Raw genomic sequence first — 27,359 nt, forward strand, 5'->3', positions numbered from 1 at the left:
TCTATGAAGTACAATGATAACCGCAAGGAGGTTCAGCCAGCTTTCCCGGAAAGCTCTGGCGGCATTAGTATGCTCTCTTGTTCCCAACACCTTCTTTCTCAACATGAAGGGCACACCCATAACGGCACACGAGTGATGGGAAAGCACTTTACGGCAGACAAAAGGACCTCAATAGGCTTAAAGCTATTCATTTATTTGCTCATTCTTCTTACAGTTCACCTTCGCACTAGTAAGCACCATAGCGCTAGCTTTTACAGACCCAAACTGACCCCCGAGATTTATTTGTTGGGGATAGGATAACCATATCACGCTTCAGCCAAAATAGTCATCTGACTATAGCGAACTTATCCTTATGGAGACACCTGTAGTTTTCTGTCAGAAGCACTGCCGTCAGCACGACTTGTACAGTGGCCACGCTTTTCTATTTCAGTCCAAGTCGAGCAAAAGGATTTACTTATCCTTATTTGGTTTGCCTACACCGATGGTCCTGTTTCAGGGGGTTCTTTTTTTACTGTGCCGTATTTGTTTCGTGTAGGCAAAGTGAAACTTTGCCTCTCCCTTTGAAAAAGAGAATGAATTGTAATAGGACCCAGATGCCCGCGTCTTACGCCGAGCAGCATCGAATAGACCTAGGAAATTCGATTAAGGCAGCTTTAACCAGGCCGTTGTGCGTCAGCAAAATAAACTCTCCCTTCGTCACCACGAGAGGGCGCGATCCCCTAGAGAACGTGGTAAAAGGGGGTGCTTTTGTAGGCGGTAAAAGCTTTCTCGTTTAGAGCTCCGTATCTTTTAGATTGTTTTCCAGCTGTCAACATTCTTGGCAATATTATCGAACATGGCTCAATCTTGGTCCAGGTAGACTAGATTAGACAGTAAAACGTTTGGGCAGCTAACATATATTTTGTATGTTTAACTCATTTGGCCCAGAAGAAGAAATACTTTGTTTAGTGGTCGCCTCTAATATTGTAACATAAGTGAACATTCATTTTCTTTAATAATCCAAATCAATCGTAAAGCTTTTATCCGTTTAATCGTTAAGTCTTATTTGAGTATATCGCTCTTTAAATGGTGGACTGTTCCTCGGTGGCACGAAGTCTTGATGATTTAATAATCAGTTGGACTGTTGGAAAAACAATCGACATAAAGATACGTTTACTATGCAAATTATCAACTGTCTGACGCGAGTATGAAAAATAGATTATAACAATGGCCTATATCCGATATTCATTGAAAAAGCTCACAGGACGTAAAACCTATTACATGTCTGGAGCAAAAGATAAAATAATGGTATCGTAGGTAAAAAGCAATCGGACAACGGCAGGGCTCACGTTTCGACGAATCGGACCAAAAGTCTGAACAGAAGGACGTTTAGTAGGTGATTTTTCAAAAAACATATAAGAAAACAAAAAACAATCGGTTTTAGGCTAGAAAATCGCAAAACTACACAGAAAACGACACGCAATGATTGTTTTAAAAATGTATTACAACGCATTATTATACACAAATTGAATTATCATTGAGCAAACGACTAGTTACAATATTTAAGGTCTTCAAAATATCAAATTAGCTATTTATCTCTTCAAATTCGCTACTCTGTATGCTAGAAAAGCTTCAAAATCTATATCGACATTCTATATCAGCTTCTTGACTTTTCAACTGTTCTGCTGATTCATTTGCATTTGGTCTTTCTTCAAACTAACCTTCCAGAATCGGAATCTTTGGCTGTTCCTACTGAATTCTGCTATCTTTTGGCCCATCATCGATGGCTACGGCCGCCAGTCTACCCGTCGACTGCCATGTGCAATCGCTTTGAAATGTAAACAAATCGTTGTCACAGCGGATTGCGGACTTTTCCAATTTCCCCTACCGAGTTGGAAGCTACAACGAAAGGCCGACTGCAGCTTAGTGGTATGTGTACACCGGTAACAGACAATTCCATGCCATTCCTGCTACAGCTATTCGGCTCCAAAAGGAAAAGTTGATTTCGGCGGCGTGGTCGTCCCTCTTTGCTTCGAGCACTTTAAGTAGAAAAACCTTCGAACCTTTCTACGACCAACGGCCGAACTAGCCCGACGTCGATCATTGCTGTTTAGTAGTGGTCGTTATCGCTTTTGTTGCTACTCCTGCTAGTGCCTTACAAATGTGCCTCTTTTTTTTGCAGCTTGAACTGCTGTCGGTTCTGTGTGTATTGCGAACTAACCACCCACGCCTCATCTGCTCGTTCTTCATTGTTCTTCTGCTTTTTCTTCCCTTCGTTTTTTTTTTTTATTTTAATCTATTCCAGCTTCGTCGTCGCTGTCGTCTTTTTCTCGCAAAAAAGCATCCTGATTTTCTTGACGTGAGGTGTTCCGAATACCGTTTCGTGCCCGCGGACTGCCTATACTCTGTTGTACTGTACAGTACCAGAGCATTAGAGCTAGTAGAAATAAAAGGAGCGCGGAAAGATATAGCGAGCGAACTGGAATTACTTAGTTTGCTAGAGGTTAGTGTTGGATCAAATCGAGTCCTTCTCCTCTTCCTCCAGAACTAGATACATGGAAATACTGGCAGGAAATTACAGTGGCCGAGCGTTTGCCTTCGTCCGTTAGCCCAACCGGCAAGCATAAACTGACCAGTCTGCTGGGCCTCCCGCAAATGTCACCCGGTCATGTGGCATCAGGCGTTGCGTTTTTCAAGCTTGTTCATTTGCGCATTTGAGATGTTCGCCACCTCCCTTTCGTATACCCATTTTTAGGGTCTCCTTTTTGGAGACCCTAAAAAGGGGCACAAGGGGCACACCTAAAAAGGGGAACTCCTGTTTGGAGCGTTTTTGTCAATATATTTGGGCACTCAACAAAAGAGATCCTACAAAAAGAAAAGAAAAGAAAGAAGTGCAAAAAGAATCTTTGAGGAGCAACACAAGAAGAAGTAAGAAAAGCAGTCGTAGCTTAATCGGCTAGCTCGCCAGCGAGTTCTTTGCAGTTCGAGAGGTGCTGCTGGTGAAAAGAATCTATGCTTATATCTCGACATTTACCGACTTCTTTTGATATATAGCTGGTGCGGCCTATACTGCACTTTAGTCTCAAGTGCAAGCTTACCTTCCAAGCTACCAACTACGTCTTTTCTTGCTCTGCATAAATTTAACTACCTCCTCTGCTTAATCTTAATAAAAAAAAAAACTTGACTTGTAACATGAGTGTGCTTTTGTCACTTTTCTAATTTCTGAAAAGGTATAACTTTAGAATTATGTTAACAGTAATACAACGTGGCTGCCTTGCTTTTTTTGTTTTTATCTATTTTTATACAAATCATAAGGAACTGTACCTAGTATTTCGATGCGATAGAAACAATATATCGTGTTCGTTCCTGCATTCGGCTTCTCACTCTCCGCATGAGTGAAGCATCTATCCTGTATAAGATATACAGGCACTTTGTACAGCAGCCCCCTGTAGAGAAAGCCACGCACAAAAGGACCGAAAACGACTAACATAATTCGATAAATATCTCTTGTTAGACAAAAGGTGAACTAGCAGATGACCCTGCCTAGCTGCAGGTACCCAACCGCGCGCCTGACAGTATCTCCTTGAAATTACTATTTTTGCAGTATGTTGATACGTTGTTTGTCGACACCAAAAGTATTTGTAATACTCAAGTCCTTTCATCGATGGACGGGTGTTTAAGTAAGGGAGAAGGGTGTGAGGGCCAGGATGCAAGTCCTTGCCCACCTGGCCTTAAAGCAGCTAAATTTATGGATAAGCGTTAACGCGTAGGCAAAACGCAAAAATTGCTTTTTTTTTTCCAGTCAGTAGATGGACAAGTTAGATAGGTTATCAGTAAAGGGACATTATGGTTTCGTGCGTGGTGTGCGCCAATGAAGCCTGAATACCATGACAGGTGCGTTTTCTTCAATTCAAATTTTGTTCCGGGCAAATTTATTCCGCATGATTCATGACGTGCGAAAATAGACGCGGAAAAACGCTCTCAATTACCACCGTTTCCCGCCAAATCAGCTGCTTCAAGGGCTGTTGGAACAGTATTCATGAATCCCGGCCGAATTTACGTGGGCCAAGCATGCTGTTAGCCTATGATCGGACTACACCGTCTTTAATGCCGAAAACGATAGCCATTATTCTATTGACGAAAACAATAAGACGACAACAGGTCGGTGTCGGCTAATCAATGATTACGTACAATACCGGGAATGTGAAAGTCTGAATGATACTGGTATAACAAACAAGAAGCTTCTCTTGATATCTTACCACGTTAAAGACTGATACACCTTTACTGTTATTTACGAATAGCAGACACTCGCAGCAGTTACGGGATGGTAGACTTATTGTCGCAAATGGGTAAGTACAGATATATTTATTATCTAAAGATAGTCAAACCCTAACCTACTCTTGATTGATGTAAAAAAAAACGTGTCCTTTTCTAATGAAACAAAACAAGCGTGTGTATTACGGTCTTAGCCTAGAATTACTTTCGTTTGAAAAATCTTTACCATTTTAATGTCAATAAAGATAAGTTTTCAATAGTTGAATATTCTTACATTTAACACGCTGTTAATTTAAGTACGTATTTTCAAATATCGATACATACAGTAATGAGTATATTGTATTTTATAGTGATACCGTTCCCTGGTTTTACCGAGCATGTCAGCTAGACAAAACAATGACCGGCTAAATGCGGGTGTTTACGCTGGTAGGCTTTCCATTCGAGTTGGTACGAGGGCCAGATAGATCGAACGATCAAGCTGATACTCAATTTTTTTAAAGTACTTAGTTTGCAGTTACCACTCCCAAAAAATGTTTGCCATTTTAGAACACATATGTTAACCTAATTTCTATATTTTGAGTTTTATGCATAGTGTCGCCGTTAGGCATCAAGTCTATCACACGGTTGGCTCCTAACATACAAGGACCCAGCTAAACTACCTTAGAACTTACTATGTTACTTAGCTCGGCGCGCAAAAAGCGTTCGAAACAAAGAAAAAGTAGACAAGAACTGACTTTAAATTTTCAATACTGCCTTAAATTTAGGCCGATTTTAGAAAGAGCTGCAAAATTGTTAGGGTTTCGTTCTGAGGTAAGTAAATGAAGTGTCGATTCTGAAATAGGTGTTAAGAACATATTTTAACAAGTATATGGCTTACACATTACTATGTTAGAACGTTGATTTCAATAATTGTGTTGTGCATTGTGTAAACATCGACCATTTACTCCTACGAAGGACCATGAATAAATGTATACAAAGAGAATTCGTGGTTGGGAACAATGCACTGGACGCCGTCATCGAATAACGTACCGACAAAAATGTAACCATTAGATGTATCAATCCACTCCTTGTTATTTCTGGAATCGATGTACAACCATTGCTTAAAATAGATAGCCTCTGAAACGTTTCCTAAACTGCAAGTTATTCTAATAGATAACGTCGCCGTAGCAGGAACCGTTGTTTTTCTGGCCAACCGATCAGATTTTCTGACATCATGAGATTCACTGAAGTCTTTTAAAGCATGTGACTCTTAGTTCTCTATCGATATTCTTGATCGCCATAAAGGTAATACATAGTACAACAGAGTTCAAAAATAATTGTTTCTCATTAATCTCTCTCCCTCCCCCCCCTATTGTACTTCTTTGTGAACAGTATTCTCAGTAGGAGATGGCAGCCTGTGCATCCATTTGTCTTTCACTTAGGTCTGATATTTCGGTGGAGCCGCGATCACAGCTTTCGGCGGGCTTTTTTCAAATCGTGACACAAGTGACCGTTGGAAAATACTACATCAGGTATAAGTGGACGGCGACATCTTGCAAGTTTCAAAGAAACCCTACTTTGAAAGTACCTCATTGATACAGTAGCCGGGCGGAGCAAACAGTTGCAGGCAAATATTGCAGACAGCGGTTAGTCTGACCAATGTAACGGCGTATCAACGAAGGCCACGAGCCGTCACCCTGTCTTTTCTCTGATACCACGCTGAATCACGTTAGAGTTTGCTACTGGCCTCAAGCAAATAAGAGTTTTTTCGTCTTAATAATATACCGAAACGGATTATATTCAATTGAAAAACGTCACTGCAACCTCGACTAAAGCATGTGATGTCCGACCAAAAATATGTCGTCTGAATCGCAATCGTTGTTACTAAGGGGTCGTACTGAACAGTCGTCATCCCCTTTTTTCCATCGATTTCCTCACATACGTGTAATAACTTCTGATTCCATCGACAGATGCCTGAATGCTGTCTAATCTTAACGGACGTTATTATCGAAAAAAAAAAAGAAACTTTCTTTTTGCGATCGGTTGTTGTTTAAGGATTGTGAAACTCATATGGGGTGTCCACACAAAAAACTGAATTATGTGGAAATTTCAGCTCATTTATTGTTCGCAATCGTTAGAATATCTTTCTAAGTATTGGCCGCCGTAGCCGTATGCAGGTTAGGCCGAGGGATTTCCTTGAGACAGATCTTCGATATAGATATATATAGTAGATTATTTCCCAATATGGCAAATGTTAGAAATAATTTGGAAAAGGCGCTACTACTTCTAGTTATCACATGATACGGCACATGTTTATGTGGTTTAATCTAGTGAACTATGTATGAATCTCAGCTCGCTACCGACAAAATCAACAGATTTATAATGAAACAATTTCGAAAGGAAAAAATATCTACCGATTACTTTCTGGCAGTATATCTCTTTCACAAATATCACACTCTTATTTGGATTCAGAGTTGTATATTCTTAATTTTGGCTATTGTAGAAGCTTCTGTTGGGTTTCAAAAATCTAGGTTAGCGTTCGGTATCCGATATTTTACCCAAAAGAAGCCAGGTGGGAAGAGAAGGCGTGCGAAATCAGGAATATCTCAGCATACTGCTATTATCGTTATTCTGTCGTGAAAATAAACCCCTCCCACTCTTGTCTAAACCTCGGGTTAGACGTTCGCGAAAAATTAAAATTATCTATCCAATGAGTCAACTGCACTTTACAAAAATTAGACTTTTGTTATCGGTAAATCAAGAGACTATGCTACAATGGCTTGATTTTCTGGCATTTTTTTCAGCGGAACAATGAGCAAAAGCTGGAAGTAATGTGCTTAAGATGCTTTAAAATAGCTGGAAACGAGCATCGGCCTTAGGTTGTAGGAATATTTTTCTGCAACTATGCAGGCCTACACAAATTAGGCTATAGTTAGCGCGATAAATACCTAACTTTAAATATGAAATATATTAGACAAACTGGAAGACAACATCGGAGATCCTAACCAAGGCCGGTCCTTTTAAAGGCTATCAGCACGACTTAGGCGGAGGGGCCAAAGCCATGTGACCAGAGTAATCATGTTGAAGCTTAATTCGTAAAAGGTAATTTAACTAGGCCGACCGACCTTTGATGTGCGTGCGGAAAAAAGAGCCTTCCCTTTTTCGACTTAACCAAAAAATGTGAATGTTAGGCCTGCAGCCTATTAAGACGGCCCGTTATAATTGGGCCGTCTTATATAAAAAAAGAGTAAAACCTCTGCCGTTATCCAACTGTATGCATATTTGTTGGGACAACAATGATGAATGTACCATAGAGGAAGCTTGCCTGATTGGATCAAGGCAGCTTCTAGCAGGGGCATACATAATTATCTCGAAATATTCGCTGATGTCCGTCGACCTCTATTTTTTCTGTGTCGGCGTCAAGTACTTGAAGATATATCAGAATAAACGTTTGCCTATTCGCGAGACTTAGGTAATTGCTTATGATATATATACATTTACTGGAATAATGACATTTACAGCAAACCGCATTTCCTCTGCAATAGCAGAACCGGGCATAAATATCTGAAGACTGTATATCGCATTAATAGAGTATGTGGCTGTTACGTGTTAGCAATGTATGCGTAACATCTTACCTTGAAAAGTCTATCGTTTAAAGATGCGGTCAACTCCTTAAAGGCGGGTTCTATACTATCTTGTTTCATGTTCACTGTTGCGTGTCCACATACATCACGCCGACACACCTAGAATACGTCTATGTTATAAGGCAGTATCTTAAGAACGGTCAAATATGCCGTTCCTATGTAACGTTAATGGCATTTATCACTGCCGTAATATCTAAGCACAGAAGCAAAGACGGATCTATATATATAGTAATACATTTTGACGTGCGGCCCTCATAAAAAATGAATGCTTTATGTAGCTTTTCAAAGGGAAAAGGACTGGTAAAATAACACTGCCTCAGTTCGTTCTTTCGTGTTGCAATACGATGGTGTAGAAAATTGGTTGACGACCGCGTGACAGTCAGACTTCCCTGGTAGCGGCTACCTGCCTAGATAATTGCGAGTTTTAATTAGAATACTCATTAATTGATTTCAAACCCTGAGATTTCGAATTTCCGTGCTTAAACCAACATCAGGCGGGCTCATTGACTGCTGAGAAGGCCAGATCAACAAGTGGAAAGTGATGGCCTAGTGGTGATGTGTTTACCTATGAAATTTAGGGATACGTGAGGAGGTTTAGGTATGAAGCCAACTATGTACACATTTCGTTTCGTTATGGAAGTGCGTAAAGCAATGCTTGATGGCAGTACAATAAATGCAAGGGACAGTTATGACGATAACTTGGAAAAAAAATTATGCCAACACTTTCCTTCTAGGACTTCATAAGCGACAACCTATTAATGTTTTGAGCGTCGCATCAGGTTCTGCTGCCAGTAGGGATTGTTTCTAAGGGGCTTTATTTAGCACAAGAGAAAAAAAACAAGCAAATGCCCAGTTTTAGATCTATCGTATGAAATATGTCGCATCAAAGGTTATCGTCTTATATAGAAATGACAAAACTGACTTTGTTTAATGGCCGAATTGTAATGCGGCAAAAATTTTTCGGAAAGAAGCAATCATGACGAAAAGTAATCAAAATGATAAGTTAACTATATAAATAGCAAGTATAGAAAATAATAATAATAATAGCAATAATAATACTAGTACTAAAAATAAGACAAGACAAAGATACTATAAAAATATAACATATAGGCAAAGTAACAGATACATGACATAATATATATTCCTTATTTGAAACGTATTCCGATAATAACGGCAAAAGCATGGTTACACATATATATATATATATATATGCGGCCAGCCACTGTGTTTCCCGTAGCGTCAGAGCTACCTATTGAGCATATATATGCAAAGCAAGAATCAAGACGTTTACTTATTGTGACAAAAAGAAGCTACGAACAAGATACAGAATATACTTAGATGATATTGTATAACAAACATTATTTTTAATTTACGTATCTGCATGTATGCGTGAGTGTCAATTTATACCCATAGACACGGTGACAACATGGATGGATGTTTGCGTAATCAGACGAGAAAAACAAATTCGGCTCCTTGTCGAATGGGAAAACATAAGCCATGAGGCGTTAGTATAACGATCTTCGGAGTTTTATGCTTAAACCAGACTCATTCCGTATAATGAAGGTCACGAGTTTCAAAGGCAACACTCGAGGGGAAAGAAGATGTACTTAGGTCAGCCCTGACCTCTGGTCATGTTATAAATGACCGCACCTGCTCCTCCATCTGTTGACAGGTGCCAGGCATGCACCTAGGTTATAGGCATTAAAAACATAAAATAGGCTACATACACGGTGGCTAGTAATGCATTTCACACATGCAGTAACCAATACGAAATTTGAATTCCGTACCTAACTCACCTGAGCGCTCTTTGCTAATCACAGACTTTTCTCTATAGAGTAGATTAATTAGAGACAATTGTTTAGAGAAAAAGAAGCATTTTCTATGATATCAGTAGAATTCAAAGGTATCCCCTAATGATGTATGTGATAAAAACAGTTAAACACAAGAGAGAACTTTAACTGGTCGATATCGTTAACCTCTTAACGGACAAAAGCAATTTACAAAAGGAGCTTTGTGTGAAGCTCCTATTTCGGTGAAATTTTAATTAGATACTTTGTGCCTGCAGAACCTCTATAAAATGCACTAGCCTCACAGCCGGGTTGAACTCTGTGTATTTGTTTTTTAATTATCCATTCTCATAGCCGCGCTCAGCAGTTATATGCTACAACAAGTTGAATCAAGAAGTTTTTTCTAAATCACTACTATACGTTAAATAAAGTTAAAGTTAAAAGTGAATTTTCGGCCGACATTTGGCCTGGGGTGATCCACTAGTTGTAGTTTCGGAGTCGCACAAGTACAATGAACCGTGAGGCGTGCGCACGTGGTTTCTTAACCACACAGCTTGATTTTTTTAACTGATGGGAAGAACTTCATCCTACAAAGTTCTGCCGTAAGATGAATCTCGATTAGACAAATACTTTTTCTTTCGAGAGTTTTTCTTAGAGCGTAATGTTAATCTGGACAAATTTGCCGTCTTTAAAAGTCTTACCACTTTTCATTCTTTTGCAATTTGATGCTAAATAGGCAATTTCGAAGGTCTGAATGGCTAACGACTGATAAAATATTAACAATCATGGTCCATTTTTGGCAAATGTGCGAATAATTTTCTAGATAGTTCCATTCTCTCATAGGCTCTCCCTAAAGTTATTGTGGTTAACTTGAGAATCTATCACTGATGATAGATTCTTGGTTATGAGAAAGTCGTAAGAGCTATGGTAGGCTATATTTGCCTGGGATTCTCATAGATTAAAATTTTCTACAGACTTTACGTTATGAAAGGCAGTCGTTCCTGGCGCCAATCGGAAGCCCGCGTCGAGAGCAACGAAAAGGTCATACATGTTTTTATCCCCAAGGTCAGTTTCCAAGCTGGAACTGCTGTGTGAAGGCTGGAAAAGCACTTGTTCGGGCGTTCCATGTAAAGAGGTGATTCTCTGTTGCCCATCGATCACTATCGAACTGAATGCAAGTGCTATATATTTTCCTATACGCAAAATGGAGAAAAACTAAAAACTCAATGTAGCATCCAAGTTCCTCATAAACGTTGAGGGAAATGAACATGTGTTCTGAGGGAATCCAAGCCAGTTTTTTGGCCGCTTCTCTGCTAAGTGTCAAACGGGAAACTGAACCCGTCAACAATTGAATGGACGACATTTTAGTAGAGCTTTTTTTTTTTAGATTTTTTCCAGATAGCCTTTTGTAAGAGAAATACCAGAAAAAAACGAAAAAAAAGCCAATTTTCGTCTACGTGAAGCGCTACCTTGTTGACGCCAATTCCTCGCACCAGTCGATAGATCTCGATAAGCCGAGTTAAAAGCAATACATTTTTCGATGCATAAGCCTACGGACATTTTGGCGTGAGAAACGCTAAAAATTGAACGTTATTGTTTTCTTTTCAAATATCATTCCAAGCTGATAATTTTCACCTGGAAGCCTGTGTAGCGGAAATCGTTTCTGCTATCAGTCAAAATATTTCGATGGTCTGAATCGAAAGGCAATCTATATCCTATGAATCTGTTTTATTATGCGTTCAGAATGGCTTTGGTGAAGATGGCGAAGTTTATTTCCAACAAGACAGAACAATTGCACACTATCATCGTCATGTAAAACTATCTTGATGAGGACTTTCCAAACAGATAGGTTACACGAAAAGGTCCCATGGAATGCCTCGTGCCCCCTCCAGACCCAATGCTCTATTGTAAAATACTTTAATAAAGTCTATGCCAGGACACTGGAAGATTCGCCAGTCAATAGCCCACTGTTATTGCAAGGTGGTAGTAATTTTAAAAATGTTCGGGCGGAAAAACAGTTTATGTAAATTCTTTTACAATATATGAATGATGTGTAAATAAAACTAAAATTACAATCAATTGAACTTTGTATATACTCTCTGTATTTTATCTAAGTATTCATATGAGACTTTTACGAGGTTTTGGTGGTGTCCCTGGAACAGAATCCATAGACGAGCGGTCTTTATCAGTCGCAACGTCTACAAGAAGGTTCGCTAAGGTCCACTCAGCTTAATATGATCCTCAAAGGTTGTCCGACAACTGAAATATATATTGTATATATATTTCAGTCGTCGGAATATACCAACAATCTAATATGCAGCGAGTGGCGCAAACATCAGGTTGGCTGAACCCTCTAGAGGACATCTTACAACAGGCCGATGAATTAGTTATAAAACGGGTTAGGTGCGATGGGGTATCTATACGTTTGGTAGCTGATGGGTTATTCTATAGTTTACGTTAGGGTAGGTTTATTATGAACAAACCAAACTAGTTAACAGCGAAAAACAGCCAGGCCGCCGAAGCATCTAGCAAATACTAGAAACGGAAGGAGGTTTACTGAATTACTCTGTGTTGAATAACTCCATTGTTGCAGAGGAAAAGGCAGCTAGTGTACTTAATGGAAAGGATTTAAAAGGCAAATTTTTGTGTCGACCAGTTCAACGTGACGGTAACCCAGACGGGAGACGTAAATTAAGCCTGTAGAGCAATCTACTGTAGAAGATAATTTCTGCTTGTGTATGTTGAGTGACATATCAAGATATATCTCCACTGTCTACGTTTTCAATAAAATAATCTCAACAGGTTAGAATGTCATCTGTATAGTTTAAAAAGCTAAGTGTACATTTTCGAGGATAAAACACGTCCCGATATACCTTTTACTCGTGTTTGTCTTGAACAATTACCGATCCTTACTACTATTTTAAATGTTATTACTTAAGGTAAAGCTTAAAGTGTTGTTGAAGATTAATTTTATTATTACACAAAAACAATGCCTTAGTTATCATTAGATTTAATTACTAAGAACGATTGCCAAACTGGACCAAGTTATTTGTAAGAAAAAAAACGTCACACATAAGCCACGCCAAGTAAAACTCATCAGATATACTGAATGAGATTGCTCCGAAAGTTTCCCTTTCGGATCCTTAGATCCTTTTCTCCTATCCAGAATGTCAGTTCTGCTTATGCTGGAAGAAACTGTAGAACTTCTAACGCAGCTATGCATTTCTCTGTTTAATCACATATAATGTACCACCACAAATATGACCCTATCAATCCGACTGGCCAGATTCAAGGTCACGTCTGGCACAAATTAGAAATCTTTAAACGTCTAATGCAGCAGAAATGCGAATATGGACACCTGCCTTTTCCTAACACTACAGCTCTTGTGGCTGTTATCATATTAGGACAGTAAACTGCATCATCAAAGTTTCCGTGGTAACAGTGATAACGTATTTATTCACAGAATTCAAATACATGTAGCTATCTAAATTTGAATACAAGCCTAAATACGCTTCGTTTTATGTTGAGAGCCAATTATCTGACGCTTAATGGCAGTACAGACGTTACGTTCGAACCATTTGTTTTCTAATTAAGGAAGTGCTGTAAAAGGGGGGGCTTGTGCGTTGCTTGCTCAACAGGACATTGGTATGGGTGCCCTATATTCCATGACACACGCCATCTGTATTTGCAGACGCGAGCATATTTGCCCACCAAACGGCTAATTCCGCATACAATTTGTTCTTATCTCATTGTTGCTAGCCAGAGCGATTCGAGAATAGAGGTCGTTCAACGAGAAAAGCGTGTATATGTGAAGGAAGGCAAGACGATTAATCCGGCTATATATGATGACTCGTTTTGAGATTACGAGGAGCGTCTTAGTGAAGGCAAGTCAATGGTTAATAATTTTGCAAGCCGTATCGTAGTGAGATAAAAATGATACAATGTTTGAGGATAGAACCGTTATAGACGACGGTAAGGGATCGTGACACACAGAAATCTTGTCGATTACGTTTTAGCGGAGGCTTGAGTAAATCCACCTACCCTAGAGAAAATATAACGACGCTAAAACTCGGGCAGCATTTACATTTATAGAGTGTAAGAAGTATCAGTGGATCTAAATTATTGTCGTTCTGTAAAATCCCAATTGTATTTAACAGTATCGCTTTGAGACAGACCGCAACGAATCAACGACGCAAAAATACCTTGTTTCGCTATTGTGTTCCAACGGTTCGGTCGTTTTTCAGGAACTGTTTATCCTTTTGTTCGTTAGCGTCTATAAACTGATCGTCTAGTGTGAATTGTCAGCATCAGGATGAAAGATATAAATACCAACGTAAACGGGTCACACGAAGTCCTTATATATCGGACGAAATACGCTGAGCTGTTATCTCTAACAAAGAGCCCCATGAAAGAACGCCCGCTCAGCCAGTTCCTACCTAGGAGAATGCCGAGTGTGACTGTCGATATCCTTTGAAAACTGCAAAATGTGTTCATATTCGTAAATATCTTTTTACTAATCCTGACAGCTTTTGTCATCATTGTGGTAGTCTAGAGCATATTGGCTGAGGTGTGATCGAAACTATCACTTCTATTTAAGCTTTACGCATACCACATCTTAGTTCAGACTAAATTTACCTAGAAAAAATCAATTATTGGTACCGACGACGCTCAGTTGTACTTATAATCTAGCAAACTAACAGGTTATGCCTCCGGTACGAATTAGGCGCGTCTCTTGCCGATTTCTTTTTGAAAGTTCGATATATTTTTCCCTATGGCAGTGTTCTCCAAAAAGCGATATGCAGCACAAGGATCCATAAGAACAAAAGACTGACGAAATCGGCGAAGCATACGGTCTAACCCATTCACCACCGGTAGGCTGCCTAGTGACAGGTTTACGCCAGTAGAAAAACAGATTCAGGCTATTTCGCACTCACCCTTACCTCGACTTACTATAGAGACATTGCAACGACTGACTATATATATATATATATACCAGTATCCAGCCGTGGGATTATGTCGGAAAGAGGATTACGGTGACGTTATACTTTACTCACCCTTTTGCGTGCTGCTCCGTGAAATCGTTTCCGCTTGGGTGTAGGAAGGACTACCAGGTCGCGGCTGCCCTCGAATTGGGGAAATAGTTGGTGGAAAGAAAAATTGCAATCATAATAAAAGCAGAACAAGCAGATATTTAACAATTTAAGATATTTAAGCAAAGAGATTTAACAACGCACTCTGCCAAAAATCATCGACTACAGGTTGGTTAGACAAGGAAACAGGAAAGAGCGTTGGGCGTCTAAAGAAGAAAGGCAAATAGTAGAGAGGTAGAAAAATGCAGAGTACCCACCCGATGAGGGGTCATTGTGGATCACGAAACTTTAGAAATGTTATCCTAACATAACGTAAATTCCTTACACTCGAAGTGGAGTTGTGAAGAACCCAGATACACTGCTTATTAATTCTTAAAATTAAAAAGAATAAAGTATTTTATTTATTGAACCAAATAGACGAGTGCGAGAGCGGAGAGCGAAGGTAAATTTGTTATTTTGAAAAACAAAAACGATTGGTGCATATCTGAGAGGGGGCAAGAAGGATAAGTAGGTTAGATAAAGATCGATGCAAGTGTCAAATGCCGTGTGCGAATAACAATCATCACTGTACTTATCCTCGTATATTAATTTCGTTTATCATCTCATAACGTTATCGTGGAAGAACACGTAAATTGTACCTGTTGCTATCATCAGTCTATGTATGTTGATAAATAATGAGTTCATCCCAACGATTCAACGTGTTCTTTTCTATCTCAGGTAGACGATTATCAGCTACGCTGTAGCTACAATATTAAAAAAAACAGTTCTATAACAATGTTATTGTTAGCGGTTACTAATTGTACCAGGTGGGCAAGTGTACGCCAGGGTACTACCTAAAGATGTCAAGTAAGCGTGTCTCTATGTTTCGAGTTCTACGTCCGGCATCGCCGTTAGACATCTAGTCCATCATCGGCATGAAACGAGGTTTCTCTATGCTTTATGGGTTTCAACCTAGACTACATCGTGTTCCTAGGATCAGCAGGTAAGTACGTTACCCACTAAACTATCACGGGGGCTAAATAAGCACTAAACAACTAGTATAATCGAGTCTACTAGGAAAATAAGCACGTCTACGATAGTTTCGATTATGCTACCGTTTAGCGCTATTACAGGCTAAAGCTGAAAAATCAGTAGCGAAAATTATACACTATAACTTTTATCATAATGGAAAAAGAATCTTTGTACTATGGTTATTTGCTTCAAACATTTATCTTTAGTATGTTTACTTACTGCCCACAAGAAGAACTAATCGTGCACGCTAGCTAGTTTTAGAAAGTTACACCTATAAAAGAGCGCTTGCATCGTAAATGTTCTTCAATATAAAAAATTCTTCTCACCGCCAGCTTAAGAAGGAGCTTGTTTTTATCTGAGATTTGCTTTACTTTGCTTCGCTGTTTAATGTATGCTATTTCTTTATAGATTTTACATATTTCATAATGTTTTAGTTTTACTATTATAATGATGCCAATCTAAAGTCAAAGATGTTTTCAACTCCTAAGAAATGTGTCTCCGCCCTGACTAACCCTACTTCCCTATTTAAGAGCCTATCATAGGCCTCATATGGGACTCAGGCTGCCTGTAATAGTGGGCCGTTGTGGATCTGTCAAATTCGATCTTATTTTTTTTTGCTCTAGCCTAGTTGTCTCCATTTGCCTTTAAATGGAACTGAGTTACGAACCGCAAATTCTGCTCTTCTGGATTAAGCCCCTACGCTGTTTTCTGACTCCCGATTTTTCCCCGTTGATGTTTTTCTGGTCCGCTTTGTTCACGCATTCTCGATCATGGTCGACTTTTGTCTAAGAAGCACTTGTCGTTCCGAGTGATGAACAGTGAGGGCCGTTTCGTCAGGCTGCTGCTGACGTGCACGCTACTTTTCTTTAGACTTTCGAGAGTGCAGTTACTGCTGCAATAGTTCTGACAGGCCAGAAACTTCGACTCGACTGTGTATGTAGACGTAATAATCATCTGAGCAAAGAAACGTTTTATTGAAAAAAAAAAAAACACTCAGGTCGTTGGCGAAACTTTGCCTCCAATCAACGTATCTACCCTGATAGCATTTTTGACGACGTCAACGCTTTCAACGGTACTTAACTAAGCGCCATGAATACAAAGCTATAAAAGCGCTTCTCCAACTAGTAACACAGTGAGACACTACGCACCTTATTATAGTAAGGTGGAGATACGTATACAGCCTCATCTCAGTAACCGAACGTGCTGAGAGCATTTGTAAAAGACATAGCAGTCAATGATGTACGTACCTAACCAAAGTCTTTAAAAAACATTTTCTTGCACCCCTAACTATATATATTGTCAGGATAGTTATAAATATACAATTTATTTTGAAGCTCTTGCTGAATAAATGACTTCCATCTAGCCAACTGTACTCATAAGTGAACACATTATTATTACTTGCACACGAGGTTTTTTGAAAGCCGTTGCTTTACAGATCTCCCTTGTAACGGTCCGAAAGTTAAGAATGTAACAAGAATAACTTGAAAAACAAACTCAGCTCTTAAAGTGAGCTTTTTAGGATCCTTCCTCGAAGTGGAAGACTGCCAATATGTTAACGATGAGCATGATGCATATTTTATATAGTTCGTTGCTGGAAACCGTCTATATGTGAGCTTGTACCCGTACATCTGTTATTTGCTCTTCTAAGTTGTTAGAAATGTCTTCCTCTTCTAGTATTGTCACCTCACAGATAAAGGCAAAAAAAATATGATGGTCCGATCAGAAAAGGATTTTCGAAGGAATCGAAATTGATAGACGATGGGAACTGAGAGGGTGAGGTGTTGTCGTTGTGTAATGGTTTATACATATATGATGAGAACTGTCAATTAGAAATTGCTTTCGGAGTCTGGAACGGTACTGTTGGAGAGAAGAATTGACAAAATGAAGCGTCTCTCCATATAGCGTCGGGTATACCAGATTAACAATTTGTGAAACGCCCGTTGGCACCTTGTTTATATAAAATGCAACTTTTCAAAGAAAAGTGAGCAGACAACATTACGAACGACAATAGTAGCTCAAGTATTGTTACTCAACATAGACAAGGCTCTTTATTACATATCGCAGTGGCTCTCGCTACGATTTCATTCAACTGGGTCACATCTCTAGACCTCACTCTCTTAGACATAGCCGAAGCTAATTTGCCTAGTTCATTCCTATCGGCTGGATAGTCAGTCAAGCATTTATTTCATATGATCGATGGTGCAACTCCAGGCGCTTTCCTAGGCCTTTTCGTTTAACGACGAGCCTATCGTTCGATTGAGTCGCAGTTGAAGGGCTGAACGCCAGCCTCATTCCAGCCGCTCACTAGACGGTCAATAAGCGAATGAACAAGTTGGAGATCAGACTGCGCTGCACCAGCGAGAGGGAACGTGGGCAACAGAGGGGAAAAAAAGGAGAAAGTCCATTTCGTATGGTATCCATTGTTGGTTTTCTCTCGCGAGGAGTCAGTAGGGCTTAGATGAACTCGGAGTCAAGGCCTATCTGTGTTTTCGATATTGTGCAAATAGACTTATCCTAAAGTAGAATAATGTTCAGTGACGTTGGCTATGAATGACGCCCAAGTGATACGACCGTGAGCTGTGGGGTAGGGAGTTTATAAGCGGGCAACGCGACCTCGGCTGTAGAAGGAGAGAGAAGGTTGCGTCCAATCGGCGCCATTAAGTTGAGGCAAAGGCGTAAATAATCCCTCTTTGCTTAGACGTAGACTGCAATATCCTCTTTAGCTCATTCTCTCTTGCTTGACTTGATGTCATCCCATTACATGCGGCGATAGGGCGCCATAGTGGTGATGGTGGTCTGCCTGATGCATCCGGATCGCCGACATTAGGTCGCGTAAGGTGTCAACGCGTCGGCTTGAACAAAGTTCATTCTCAAAACATACGAGTATTGCTTCATGATATCGTGTTTTTGCTTGGCTAAGCACATGAACTATAGACAAATTTACCGGGAAAGCAAACCTTTTATACGAGTGAAGACGTGCATGGGTTTATCTTTGTTTGAGTGTGCGCAGAAGAATATCGATAGACGAATCAGATTCGGTAGTTTATGATAGTGCTTATAATGCTGAAGAAGTACTGCCCATGTTGTTTTGGATGAAGGCCTTTGGTGCGTAGAGAAAAGAAGGTAGAATTGGCAGCCAATTTATACCTGTGTACTCGTTATTTATTTGTTATATAGCAAATATATACGGAGTGTTTTCAAAGCTAAATAGACGTTTAACATATGCAGGCACAACATTAATGAGTATTTAACATATGAGGCTACGTTATTTTTTCAATCCGTGAAGCTACTTAATAGGTTTCGTATACCATCTCTACCGTGCTGACTAACTTCCTTAAGGTGCTATATACGAAAATATATAGAATGAACGATAAGATCTGATTCAAGTGGATCCTATAATGTGAAGTGCTGCATCATTACTTCAAGCAGGTGAAACGCACTTTAGCGGAGGGTTAAATCGACACTGTCCTGCAGTTCAAGGCTATAGAAACTTAAATATTTCGATTTTCAAACGGTTTTCATACCTGCAGTATCTTTTAAATACGCGAACTAACATATAGGCTTTATATCGTGCAATACACACAAAGCACTTCCACATTATGATTCGTGTCTATGTGCTTTTGGCAGATTATGCTAACGATACAAAAGTGCAGGACCTGCAATCCTTTGCCGCTTCGTAACAGTCGATTAAAGACGTTATAAAAAAACGAAGAAAGCTTTATGGACGGTAGTATAATAGCTGGTGTTTCTGCTGAACTCTCAAGCAGGTGCATCGTCAGTCGCATAATAGAAATGAGCTCACACTGAATGAAAACGTTGGGATGGACCGCACGGTGAGGCGCCCGATCAAAATAATGGGGTTAATTCGATTACAAAGGACGGCCCACTCAATAAAACGAATTCATAATTTTCGACTTGTGTCAAAAAGCTTCGATCGGCCCCCACCGAGTTCAGTTGATTGACTTACAATCAGGCAGAATTTTTTTAGTCGACATATGCATCGGGGAAACAAAACAAAGATGTCACATATGGTGTGTCTTTGTGCACCTAATAGAACGAGCTTTTGCCGTATGCTTTTGAAACACTAGACAAAAAAGTAGTCTGAAACGACCTATTATTCCATTTAAAATATTTGTATGGTTCTGCACTGCAGATAGGCGTTACGTGGTATTTTGTGCGACGCCATTATCACACATTGTACTTCGCCTTTGAAAAACTTTTACATCAGCTAGTTCTCTAATAAATTACTAAAGCATGATGTATAAGTTAGCTCGAAAACAGTTCTTTCAATAGTTCTCTAGCTTCAATAGCTAGTTTCGATAGCTCAATAGTTCGATGGATGGGATACAGAGTATTTCAGAAACAGTATGTCGTGATCCAAGGAATCGTGGAGTTCAGTAAAATAAGATCTTTTTGCAATGAGACTATAAAGCGTTGAGGTATAATCTTTATTGCTATCTGCCGTATTTTCCACTACAAATGCAACCTCAAAAAAACGCTTAAAAAGAGCTAAATACCTTAGAAAGCTTTTTGTTTGCCTTTATTCTTGTTCCAGGTCAGCAGCTTCATAGAGCATCGTTTGAAGTCATTCAAGTTTGATCTTTTAACCTCGAAATAAAATTGAAAAAGATGCATCTATTATGATCGGGGATCTGAGGCTGAGGTCGCTTTTTTATTTCATTCCACTAAAATGTCAATAGCACTAGCGAAGTTCTAAAAATAAGGTCCAGTTTAAAAATGCTGCCTTCTAAACCGTACGCTATACCGAATTGCAAGAAACGTCGTCCTTTTGCTGCCATAAAATATATTTCATTGTGAGGAAAAGGAGTGGCGTATGCTTTTTACGCTACCGTATATATACGAAAGTACTCCTGATATAGCTTATAGACTACAGTTCTACATGTATGTTTGAAACCTCGCTATAAGTGTTCACGTCAACCCAATGCCAACTACGTTTACTGATTGATATAGGAGATTTAGGTTAATGTAACCTGACTACAAAACATTTTGTTAGCAATTCTTATTACTCGTTTTTATTATGGCTGAGCTAAAAACCACCTTAACATTTGCTACTTCGGTAATTCAACTTTTTTTTTTCTGGAGGTTAAGGGCAAATGCATTATGCAGACCGGACACCATCGACTGCGCTTTGTCCGGTACTGTGGGACTCTCACCCACTAAACCCTGGACCCCTATATCAGCTTGGGCCATGGTTCGGGACATGTTTGATATTACTTCAGTAATTCAACTGCCTAAAAAGTTCGTATTTCTTCCTGTAAGTACATACAAATTATCCCGTCTTCGAAACTCCCTTCACTTCCAAGGATCTGTTTACAGAGATTCCTTTGAGTGTCATCGGCACAAGATGCCTATTATGATAAATGGCCATTATGTTAAGTATGTCGCGTGGTATCAATGGGTCGACTAGAGATGAAAGATGCACTTGTTCTATAATTTTGGTAAAATATTTGATTTTATGTAAAAAAAAAAGTTACGCTAGAATTATTGCTAACTGAATGTATATCAATGTTTTGCGAGATTCTTCATTGTTGACTTTTCGAAGGGAGCAGATGAAAGCACCGAATTTTAGTTTAACGCAGTTTTCAGCCGTAACGAAATATTTTTAAACAACTTTACTACTTCTAAAATTAAAAAAATAATCTTCCTTTTTAAACTATTATTATTGTGGTCTATTGTATCTCGACAACTGCTGTGCTCTTTAAACATAATTTGCTTAACCAATCAATAGCCAACTACTGCGTACAAGTAGACCTATAATTGGGTTGCCTATTTATTTGCAGCGAACCACAATTCTCTGGCTTAGTGCTACGGTGCCTGCAAGGTAGTTGTGTTTCAAAACGACGTTTGTCGTTGGCTACACTTTTAAGGTTCAGTTGCTTAGGACCAATGATCGGCAAGGTGGATTTTTTTAATCTGGTAACCTTTGCCTAGAACCAAGAATGAGGACGAAGCTACCCCTTTAACGGAGCCCGAAAGAACGGCGAGTCGAATAGCCGTCAACGTCTAAGAGCGCTTGCAGCCGCTGTTGCTTCATCTTCTCTTCTAAACTCGTTTTGTCGGTAACTAATGTTCGTACGTCGATAGTGCCCCGGAAGAAGCAGCACTTACTGGCCATCCAGTTTGTTTCCTTGAAAATGCTGGGTCCGAGCTCCTTTTCCATTGATTCGAGGCGATGAAGTAGCTGCGTCTATGCTGCGTCTCCCTGTCGTTTAGAGCGTTTTTAGTTTCTGTTTTAGCTAGAACTATGCCACTGGCAGCTAAAGCTAAACAGGAGAATCGGGCCAATCGGGATGTTGTCAAGGGGGTAGGGACGGTAAGCAGAATTTCCATGGCTCGGTTATTAGGTGTGATGACGGGACATCAGATAGAATCAAAAAGTCACGCTTTTACAGCGAGTTCAACAAATTCGAATAAAGTGATCCCAAACGAGACTTAAACCTTCTTCAATTGGATCCTGACGTTATTGCGTAAACTATCCCTTACAGATTGAATTCGTGAAACGTCAAGCAGATCAATACGAATGTATCGGCAAAGATTGCTTGTTGAAAGATTTACAATAGTCAAAACGTGGGATTAACGCTATCCGACGTATGTTCTGCAATTATTAAATTCAAAACAGCTTAGCGTTGCGCTTATTAGCAAGAATATTACGTTAAAAAAGTGTACAATTTTAAGGACCGCTAATATATTTTCCTTACATAAATGCACAAAAATGAGGCCATGTATGTAAAGTGTGAGCTAGTAAAGATTAGACGTTCAATTATGAGGACCGAGTAATTCAATGGCCGACAAGACTCATGAACATGATCAATACGCCGTACGATATTTCTGTTTACTCAGGGCGTAACGTTTATTATTACAACATAAGTTGTATAGTTCCCCTTTATACATTATATAACCTTTTTATCTACGCATTTCTTCGATCACATTTGACGGTCGTTATTTGGTCCGCGTGCATTTCCGGCACCATTCAACGTCAAATACAGTGGAACACATCACGTTGGCGTACATTAGGAGATTGCTCATAGCCTTAGTTAAAAGAGCCTTCACTATTACAAAGATGTATGCCAAATCTAGGTGCCACCCCAATTTTTCCTAACTCTTTTTAACTAACTTCTTACCTGTCGTAATGGTAAACCTGCTTGGTTCGTGCTCCTTGTGTTTATCAGCAGGCTAATCACTGCAAGTTGATTTTTATCGTTTGATACTAATCTTGTGATAAAGATGATTACTCTTAGTCACTTGTGGTAATTGCAAAATTCAAAAACGTCCATGAAGCCATATCCAATTGTACGCTAGCATTAGGAAGCAGAGGCCGTTATAATAATGGTCATATTATCCGAAGTGACTCACTTCAAAAGGAAAAATCAATTCGAGACCAAATAAAGACCTTTTTGAAGAGAGTGCGACTGAAAAAAGGCCTTACCACAGGACGAGGATCTGAGGACGCCCACTGGATGGGGCCAATCTGAGAAGAGCGACAGTATATTAATGGTAATTTGCTGGCCTGGGGAAAGGTTGTAAGCATGTCCGAACCTAAAAACCCGTGTTGTGTCCGCCAATGCCGTACAAAACGCAACACGTGAGATTTATCCCAGTCGAATAATCCAGAGGAGAGAACCAACTTAAGCCTATAGGAGTGATAGAGTGTACACATCACCGGATACACACGTGAAAAAATATAGAATAGAAGCGAAGCCAACTAAATGAGCTGGGGTACTTCATAAGCTACACGAGACTGATAGTGAGATTATGTAGTCAAATTTTCAATCAGCAAATTCGTCTGAGTGAAGGATAGATATATACACAGGAGCAACTCGGGTTATTCTACATCAGCATAACAAACATTGATTTATCATAAATCTGGCTTAAGCCATTTTAAAAATGGCTTTACCAGTTTTTCTAGGCAGGCTTAAAATCAAAATAAAAAAGCAATGAATCTGTGTAAAAATTAATTTGCATCCTCTGTTATCTCTTGTCTCGCACTCGAAGGATCGTGACATGAAAATATCTCCGTGGTAGAATAAGACTATGAACTCAGTCAGAGGTACCATGCTCCTTAACGCTTTAGTGCTATTAAAGCCACCGCTCAGTTGACTCTCAAACAAACATCACGTCGAAGGGCAGAGGCGCCGCAGGCTAGCAATATCTTAGCCTTTCTTCCAGGCCTTACTCATACATTTCAATAACGCGTTTGTTTATGACGACAAGTTTATCGCCCACCACGTCTGAGTAGCACCGTAGATCCGTGAATTGTTAGGACTGCTCGAAGTTCGTTTTATAGCGACCCTCAAACGACACATTCCTATAGCCCAGCGACGGTGACCCTCAGCCTGCAGCATGGACGTTCACGATCAGTCACTAAGAAATTGGTCAAAAATTGCAGATGGCATACCCCTTGTACGCTACTTATATCAGTTCTGTTATATACAGATGATTAGATTTAAGTATAAATTCACTATAGGTGCTTATATATCGAAGTGAAATGATGATAGTTCACTAAGAAATGAAAGAAGAAAAGTGACGTAAAACTAACGCAAATCTTCAAATGTATCTGTTTCATCTATGGCCAGCAATGGGCGTTGTGATTCACGCGAAGCTTCTCACCTGACACAGATGTTCGGTACGTCCTTTGCCAAACACATTCGCGCTGCGCTTATTACCGTGTTCGACATACTTAATTGGATCTCGCGTAAAAGGGCCTAACTAAGAATATCATAAAAAGTAAGTAATACAACTAATTAATTTCCTTGAACCAGAGCCTGTAATGAAGGTAAACTACAACTTGAAGCTGCGTTTGGCCAGTCTTGCCTTTGCAGCTTCTTCGGCAGCAGCATGTATTAGAATGAACTTAGACCCACCTGCATGGAAAGCCTGCCATTCGCATGCTTAACCCAACTTTCGTAGTGTGAATTTTGTGACTGCTTGAAAATAGTTGTCAGATTAAGCGGAACATCAAAGGAAATATATCTATAAGGTAAATATAGAGACGTTCGTAGGAGAGCCTTCTGTTTACTTTCGGTTATGGTCATTATCCAAATATACATAGGGCTATCTAATAAATAGTATTTATGAGCAGTTCTATATACGGTTTGGAAGCAAATTTTACTTTTCTAAACTATGTGCTAAGCTGTTGTGACTATTGTTTTGTAGGGTCAATATGCAGCGAGTCTTAATATATTATATACATTATTTTTTTTTAAGCTATACCCTTAAGGTTCATTACGAAGCGCAAACCAAAGTATGCTACGCGATCGAAAGATGAAATTTCGAGTTCACTTGTTAAACGTGTTCGATGGACGCCGACATCGCAGTCCGGCAGCTCGTCCTGTCATCTCCCCACTCTTTGTACAGCGTGTAACAATGGCACACACTCCATAACACCGCTGGTGGAACGGTACAGTGTGTGTGCTATGAGCCTTTGCTAACGTGTTGACAGAGCACACGACCGATAACAAAGCTAGCTAGGAGGTACTAGGCTCGATGCGTCTCGAACCTGCACTTGAAACTTTTATGAGGCTATAGAAAAAGGCATTAGGTATTGGGCGTCAAGGGTTATTGGTTTTTCATGTAACATATAGAACGTATCAATGACGTGCACAAATAAATACACATCGGTGACGAGGTAGGTCCGTAGAGTTCGCTATGGTAACCATCATTTGTACAAGGGCGCGTCGACTCCTGCCTGCTGTGCTTTGGCATTCAGCCCAGGTATGATGTATCTGAGTTTGTATTATGTTATACACGAAAAAGTTTGGTTCTTCTTGACTCAATGGTCCATACACCTTTAACACAGATACATATTTACAGACGGGCCTTCTATAGCACGAGCGAAGCGAGTATTTGACGGGTCCAAAACCCACTTCGTTTTGCGTTGGTCTGGGAACTAACCGTTTGTAACAATTCCCGGCGGCCGCTGTAAATGTACCAAGTGAAATTAAAAACATTTATTTGTCAGAGCAAACTTCTTATTCATGAGCTCGTTGCTTTACTGATACGTCTAAGTAAACTATTGTGTTTTTCTCTACCCCGTAGATGGTATTCACCGTTTAATCTTATTGGACTCCGCTAATAACGTAGGCATATATGTTGGATTGTAAGTTCTGGGAACAAACTTTCCGTGTTTTACCCTGGCCAGACCATCTTTTCGTAATCGCATAATCCGCTATGTCATTAATTCAAATTTCTTTCTAGAAAATAGAATATGGCTTGTGCGGCTTGTTAAAATACCGGTGTATATGCCGCCTGTTTATAATTTATAATCGGCCTTCAATCGTTCTAAGCAGCGAAACGCCTAAGCGCCAAAAAATTTCGGTGCGTATTTGATATACGCAACAATATGCTGATCCGTTGAGAGCTTCAAAATCCAATCGAGGACCAGACGCAATTAATACAGGCATCCAATAGAAATCAAAATAAATGCTCCTTGTTTAGAAACGCATTCCTGGCTGATTAATACATCATAAAATAAATTAGATAACATGCACTTAATGTATCACCCTATGTATTATTTGCGTATCCTTACTTATAAGCCATTACGTCTTGTGTAGCTACGAGACAACTACCTCTTCAAACTTCTGGCTTCTCTTATAAAGGGCAAAGCTACAGATTTTCTGTGGTTCTTGCATTACTTAACATCGATTCCATGATAGCGCCAACATCTGTGACAAGGGCTTTAGGATTTGCTAGAAACCTTTTTGTTGTTTACGAGCAGGAGTTTTTCACGATGAACATCTCCGCAGCAGATAATATCACCTCTGACGCTGCAGGGGGCAATCTTTCAACCACGCGTTCGAAAGTTTAGTAGGCAATCATGTTATCACCGCACTATCACCGGGACCCGACCCAGTAGCTTATGCGGATGAATTCGGCACCTTATTTTGCCCGTCAATGTGCTAGTCAGCATTTTTCACTAGGCGCTTATTATCGTTCTCTACTGCTACTGTCCCTCTTTATTTTTAGCCCCCTTTCGTTTAGTACACTCATCTCATATAAGAACATGTCCTGATTATTTAGATATATGCTCGTGGTTATAGTCTTCTTTATACAGACTCAAGGTTTTAACGTTAAAAACTTTCTAAAATTTAAAAGAGGAACAAAGGCTGAAGTACTTAATTCTGCTTAAAGTAATTTCTATGGAAACAAGTACATCTTATTCCGACCTCTCTGCAAAACGTTTTGAAACTTATGACCGTCGAGACACGCTTTCAGATATGAAAAAATAATCAAATATAAAAACAACACATCCGACACTATGCGTTAAGTGAGTCTTCATCTTCACTCTTAACTCAACTAAGTGTTTTTATTATCTGAGCCTTAACCAACAGACGTTTCATTGTCCCTATTTGACGACTCATTCAATTATTGTATTAAAATGACCTGTCGTTAGTATTTACGGCCTATAGTGCGTGTGGATGGGTCGTGCCGAATATATAACAATATAATGACTAAATGTGCAACAAATAAAGAGGACAAAATAATGGCATTGACGTCACATCCATGTACAAAACAGGTCTTATGAATGATAGCCTGTATTCACATGCCCAATTCCAACCCGAATTAGATTAGGCTGG

General features: G+C 39.6%; 1 protein-coding gene across 4 annotated transcripts in view; it reads left to right on the plus strand.

The window, feature by feature from the left end:
* The window catches only part of Dpp10 (Dipeptidyl peptidase 10), a 329,746-nt gene that overhangs the window by 3,771 nt on the left and 298,616 nt on the right, over positions 1 to 27,359 (plus strand). For 2 of the 4 annotated variants that reach the window (XM_086991325.1, XM_086991327.1), the window contains one exon: positions 24,360 to 24,510. The gene's annotated coding sequence lies outside the window, so the exon portion shown is untranslated. Of the gene's footprint in view, positions 1 to 15,721; positions 15,737 to 18,569; positions 18,871 to 24,359; positions 24,511 to 27,359 lie in introns of those variants that run through there. The other 2 variants (XM_086991326.1, XM_086991324.1) reach the window with 2 other exon arrangements.

This window comes from Varroa destructor, unplaced genomic scaffold (genome assembly GCF_002443255.2).
Source record: "Varroa destructor unplaced genomic scaffold, Vdes_3.0 BEIS01000005.1, whole genome shotgun sequence".
In the NCBI taxonomy this organism is placed as follows: domain Eukaryota; kingdom Metazoa; phylum Arthropoda; class Arachnida; order Mesostigmata; family Varroidae; genus Varroa; species Varroa destructor.